Source organism: Oncorhynchus clarkii, chromosome 12 (assembly GCF_045791955.1).
Source record: "Oncorhynchus clarkii lewisi isolate Uvic-CL-2024 chromosome 12, UVic_Ocla_1.0, whole genome shotgun sequence".
NCBI classification, from domain to species: Eukaryota; Metazoa; Chordata; class Actinopteri; order Salmoniformes; family Salmonidae; genus Oncorhynchus; species Oncorhynchus clarkii.
Genome location: NC_092158.1, coordinates 75,830,820 through 75,837,723, shown reverse-complemented (window position 1 = coordinate 75,837,723; position 6,904 = coordinate 75,830,820).

The window sequence follows — 6,904 nt, the reverse complement described above, 5'->3', positions numbered from 1 at the left end:
CTCTCAACCAGCTTCATGAGGTAGTCACCTGGAATGCATTTCAATTAAAAGGTGTGCCTTGTTAAAAGCTCATTTGTGGAATTTCTTTCCTTCTTCATGCGTTTGAGCCAATAGGTTGTGTTGTGACAAGGTGGGGGTGGTATACAGAAGATAGCTATTTGGTAAAAGACCAAGTCCATTTTATGGCAAGAACAGCTCAAATAAGCAAAGAGAAATGACAGTCCATCATTACTTTAAGACATGAAGATCAGTCAATGCGGAAAATTTCAAGAACTTTTAAAGTTTCTTCTAGTGCAGTTGCAAAAACCATCAAGCGCTATGATGAAACTAGCTCTCATGAGGACCGCCACAGGAAAGCAAGACCCAGAGTTACCTCTGCTGCAGAGGATATGTTCACAACAGTTAACTGCACCTCAGATTGCAGCCCAAATAAATGCTTCACAGAGTTCAAGTAACAGACATATCTCAACATCAACTGTTCAGAGGAGACTGTGTGAATCAGGCCTTCATGGTCGAATTGCGGCAAAGGAACCACTACTAAAGGACACCAATAAGAAGAAAAGACTTGTTTAGGCCAAGAAACATGAGCAATGAACGGATGATCTCCTCATGTGTGGTTCCCGTCGTGAAGCATGGATGAGGAGGTGTGAGGGTGTGGGGGTGCTTTTCTGGTGACACTGTGATATCTTTTATAAATTCAAGGCACACTTAACCAGCATAGCTACCACAGCATTCTGCAGCGATACGCCATCCCATCTGGTTTGTGCTTAGTGAGACTATAATTTGTTTTTCAACAGAACAATGACCCAAAACACACCTCCAGGCTCTGTAAAGGCTATTTGACCAAGGAGAGTGATGGAGTACTGCATCAGATGACCTGGCCTCCACAATCACCCGACCTCAACCCAATTGAGATGGTTTGGGATGAGTTGGACTGCAGAGTAAAGGAAAAGCAGCCAACACATGCTCAGTATATGTGGAAACTCCTTCAAGGCTGTTGGTAAAGCATTCCAGGTGAAGCTGGTTGAGAGAATGCCAAGAGTGTGCAAAGCTGTTATCAAGGCAAAGGGTGGCTACTTTGAAGAATCTCAAATATAACCTGTATTTTGATTTGTTAAACACTTTTTTGGTTACTACATGGTTTCATTTGTGTTATTTTATAGTTTTGATGTCTTCACTATTATTCTACAATGTAGAAAATAGAAAAAATACAGAAAAAAAACTTGAATGAGTAGGTGTGTCAAAACTTTTGGCTGGTACTGTATATATAAATGAAAATTGTTTTCCCCCACCAAATTAGTGGACTAGGCCATTATTATTCCTGTATGAGCAGAAAAAATACTTTTCAACCATTTTTATTATCAGCTTTTCAATGGCAGGGACTGGGAGACTGGTAAGGATAGAGGGTACAATGACTGGAGCCAAATACAGGTAAATCCTTGATGACAACCTGTTTCAGAGTGCAAACAAACTTAGACTAGAGAAAATATGTACATTCCAATAGGACAATGACCCAAGCATACAGCCAAAGCAATGCTGGAATGGCTTCAGAACAAGAATGTAATTGAGTCAAAAGCCAAGACTTGAATCCCATTGAAAATCTGTGGAAAGACCATCTAACTTAACAAAGCTTGAGAAAATCTGCAAGGAAGAATGGGAGAAAATCCCCAAATCCAGATGTGTAAAGCTGATACAGACATACCCAGGATGACTCAAAGCTGTAATCGCCGCCAAAGGTGCTTCTACAAAGTACTGAGTCAGGGGTGTGAATGCTTATGAAAGTTATCTATTTCTGCGTTTTGGAAATAACTCTTCTATATTGAAATGTTTTCTTAATTTAGAAATCTAAAGCGGGTTCTGTAATAACTTTTATGCATTGATTATAACTATTTCTATGCTTTGCCCGTCGCAGTCTCTTCACCCTTGACTGGGTATGTTTATGATATCTTGTCTGTGGTTCCAATCAACACTGTCTCCGGTGATCATTCTACCCAAGCTCTAGCCAGTCACCACTTACCCCAGCCCTTCACAGCGATGAAGAGCCTGTTACCATGGTGATACTGCACTTGCTATGCCACGGGTTAGCGTCGGCGTGCACTGGAAACAGATAGAGCTGTCACGTCACCCGCAAATGCGGAGTAGGCTTACTCATAGGCAGCATTCACTGCAGACTTTGTGTTTTCATTAACATATTCATAGACATTCCAGGTGAATTTTGACCATTGCACAATTTTCACCAATTAGAATGGCTTCTTGCCTTGACCAAAAATGTATATCAACCACCAATGTCTTTTTCTTGCTCTCTAACACATACACACACACAATATATTGAGCTTGCAGGGCTCATTGCTAACCTCAGTGACCTTTTTAGTCTAGATGTCATTCAGGGTGTGCGTGCAGGTTTGCTGCATCCCTCTCTGCCCTGCCTTTGGCCTCAGGGTCAGAGGAGCTGTCAGAGGAGCTGATATGAGGAGAGGTTTGGTTTATTCCCTGTGTGTGAAACTGTGAATGGACCCTGGGCTGCTACATTTGTAAACAAAGCAATGAGCGGTGAGTCATAAATGAGTCATGCCGTTACCGAGTCATACTCAAATGTCATCTTCCGTTACTCTCATACCCTCCCACCCCCGGTTGTGAGACAGGAAATGAAAAGGAAAACAGAAAGTGTGAGAATGCATATATTACCTTTACTGACATGAATAATCAAGTGTATTAATGGATCTTTTAGGGTATGTCACTATAAATAATAAAACAGAGAGATGATCAGTTTGTGAGGTTATTGTCGGTCATTATAGATGAGCTAATATACACATAAGCATGTACACATAAGTTACTGGGGTTGGCATTAAATAATGGCATTTCATACTCTTTATATTGTTCTTGCGTCACTAAAAACAATACACTCTTAGAATTGTTGGAATACAATTGCGTTGGCCATACTACACTGAGCGTACAAACATTAGGAACACCTGCTCTTTCCATGACATAGACTGACCAGGTGAATCCAGGTGAAAGCTATGATCCCTTGTTGATGTCACTTGTTAAATCCACTTAAATCAGTGTAGATGAAGGGGAGGAGACATGTTAAAGACATGGATTGTGTATGTGTGCCATTCAGAGGGTGAATGGGCAAGACAAAATATTTAAGTGTCTTTGAATTGGGTAAGGTAGCAGGTGCCAGCAGTTTCCCGTGTGTATCAAAAATGGTCCACCACCCAAAGGACATCCAGCCAACTTAACACAACTGTGGGAAGCATTGGAGCCAACATGGGCCAGCATCCCTGTGGAATGCTTTCGACATCTTGTAGAGTCCCTGCCTCCAACAAATTGAGACTGTTCTGAGGGCAAAAGGGGGTGCAACTCAACATTAGGAAGGTTTTCCTGATGTTTTGTACACTCAGTGTATATTGGCCATTGAATTATCATATAAACCTACAATTAATCCGACAATAATCCTACAATTTCTTGTTCATTCTATGATCCCTTACATATTCATATAATTCAATCTTAACCTATAACATATAACATAACTTACCATATAACATAAATGATAACTCAAAGACAAACTCGGGAAGGCAACAATTTATTCTAAAACAAATCTATTCATAAAAATCTACAGCAAAATAGAATAATTTGCAGAAATACTAAAAGGGCAAATCAAATCAAATCTCTGAGTGGATACATGCATGGGAAGGGGCGACTCCATGGGAAGGGGCGACTCCATGGGAAGGGGCGACTCCATGGGAAGGGGCGACTCCATGGGAAGGGGCGACTCCATGGGAAGGGGCGACTCCATGGGAAGGGGCGACTCCATGCATATATCCACTAGTGGTCAAAAAATGTTAAACATCTTCCTGCCTATCATAAAAATTGGATGCCAAAAAAGTTGTTGAAAGTTAAAAGGGCATGCATCAATCAATTACACAGGCATGGGGAGAAAGGCATCAACTAACAGCTCACCTAACCATAGGAGTTAAACTTGTCAACCAATCTTCCTAATGGTAGGGGTGCAGAAGCTGTATACGCCTGAATGAAGTGGTTCACTCAATCGTCAAATCAAATCAAAATGTTTAATTCACATGCGCTGAATACAACCTTACAGTGAAATGCTTACTTACAAGCACCTAACCAACAATGCAGTTTAAAGAAATACGGATAAGAATAAGAAATAAAAGTAACAAGTAATTAAAGAGCAGCAGTAAAATAACAATAGCGAAACTATAGCGAGACAATGTGCGGTGGCACCGGTTAGTTGAGGTAATATGTACATGTGGGTAGAGTTATTAAAGTGACTATGCAAAGATGACAACAACAGAGAGTAGCAGCGGTATAGAGGTCCCGGATGGCAGGAAGCTTGGTGATGTACTGGGCCGTTCTGTAGTGCCTTGCGGTCGGATGCCGAGCAGTTGCCATAACAGGCAGTGATGCAACCAGTCAGGATGCTCTCGATGGTGCAGCTGTTGAACCTTTTGAGGATCTGAGGACCCATGCCAAATCTTTTCAGTCTCCTGAGGGGGAATAGGTTTGTCGTACCCTCTTCATGACTGTCTTGGTGTGCTTGGCCGATGTTAGTTTGTTGGTGATGTGGACACCAAGGAACTTGAAGTTCTCAACCTGCTCCACTATAGCCCTGCCGATGAAAATGGGGGCGTGCTCGGTCCTCTTTTTCTTGTAGTCCACAATCATCTCCTTTGTCTTGATCACATAGAGGGAGATGTTGTTGTCCTTGCACCACACGGCCAGGTCTCTGACCTCCTCCCTATAGGCTGTCTTGTCATTGTCGGTGATCAGGCCTACTACTGTTGTGTCATCTACAAATGTAATAATGATGTTGAAGTCGTGCCTGGCCGTACTCCGAGTGAACAAGGAGTACAGGAGGTGACTGAGCACGCACCCCTGAGGGTCCCCTGTGTTGAGGATCAGCATGGTGGATGTGTTGTTACCTACCCTTACCACCTGGGGGCGGCCCGTCAGGAAGTCCAGGATCCAGATGCAGAGGGAGGTGTTGAGTCCCAGGGTCCTTAGCTTATTGATGAGCTTTGAGGGCACTATGGTGTTGAACGCTGAGCTGTAGTCAATGAACAGCATTCTCACATAGGTGTTCCTTTTGTCCAGGTGGGAAAAGCCAGTGTGGAGTGCAATAGAGATTGCATCATCTGTGGATCTGTTGGGGCTGTATGCAAATTGGAGTGGGTCGAGGTTTTCTGGGATAATGGTGTTGATGTGAGCCATGACCAGCCTTTCGAAGCACTTCATGGCTACAGACGTGAGTGAAACTGGTAGGTAGTCGCTTAGGCAGGTTACCTTAGTGTTCTTGGGCACAGGCAATATGGTGGTCTGCTTAAAACAGGTTGGTATTACAAACTCGGACAGGGAGAGGTTAAAAATGTCGGTAAAGACACTTGCCAGATGGTCAGCGCATGCTCGCAGTACAAGTCCTGGTAATCCATCTGGCCCTGCGGCCTGTGTTTCGGAGAAAGCATGGCTCTCGACCTTCCACTCTCCCGAGCCCGTACGGAAGTTGTAGCGATGAGACAAGACAGTAACTACTAACAATTGGATACCACGAAATTGGGGAGAAATAAGGGGGGGGAAAAAAAAAGAATGGAAGGAAGGAAGTGGGGGTTTATTCGATCGCCTACAAATTCTCAGAAGGCAGCCCGGGACTGGACTTCTTTTCTTTGCCTGAGAAGAAGTGGAAGAAAGTGTCACAGTTCATACATGTGGAGTGTGAGTACATAGCACCAGTGGCGATTTAGCATGTAAATCTTGGTGGGGCAAACAAATTGTTTTGGGGGGATGCATGCCAACAAAGCCACTTCACTACATAACACAACACAATACATTTAATTGCACTATAATGGTGACAAACAGTGCCCACAAACTGTTGGGGCCTGCATAAAGCTCTCCAAACAGCAGTCCCAACACCTTATCACCTCTACACCTGGCTATCAGCGGAGCCTTGTCTGGCAGCGAAACAGTTAATTTAGCCTCATTTAAAAAACATTGCTGATATGGCTGACTTGCTTAAACAAACGTGGTTTCTACTGACAATTGAGATGTACAAACTATGGAATAAGGGGATGACAAGCGGATAAGAGGCAATACGTAATTTCGATTAAGACATTAATGAGAAAGCTAGGACGGGCGTAGTCAGCATAACTATTTGTTCAGCACTTTTGAAATGTACAGTGACAGAATTCAGAACATGGGCCATTCTTATTGTTTTCCCTGTACACCGAGTCAGAACCGTAGGATAAATAAAGGGGGCATATAAGCAGTCAATGAAAACTCTTACAATATTCAATGATTACATTTCTCTAAAACAGGTTATACTGTAGGCTACATGTTCACCACCAAGTTAGAACAGTAGGCGAGACAATAGACCAAATGATTAGGGCTATTAACAGCTTACTACACAACATACACTTAGTATTACTTTCTTAGCTACAGTATATATTTCTCCCTGGCATATTACATCATTTATGCAGCAGCATACAAGACATTTTTGGACTCACCTTGTTGTGCTGTGCTCACTTGAATAGGAAGGTGGCGTGGCAGTCCTTCGTGGGCAAATTTTGTCATAAAAGTCATTCTTTGGATTTATGGTGCTTTCAAGACAACTGGAAACTCTGAAAAAACAAGGTTGAATAATGATGATGTCAGTGATCTTCAGGTCGTAGCTCTAGAAAGAGGCCCGAGTTCCCGATTTACAATTTCGAGTTCGATGACCGTTCAAAATGTATTTTCCCAGTCGGAGCTCGTTTTTCCCCGAGCTCCCTGTTCCCTGAACTCACCAATGAGCGATAAGCACCAATACGTTTTATCTATAATTTCTCTTCATATGACAAGGATTAAAAATTATTTGCCAGTAGATTGTTGACTTGATTCATGATGATGAATA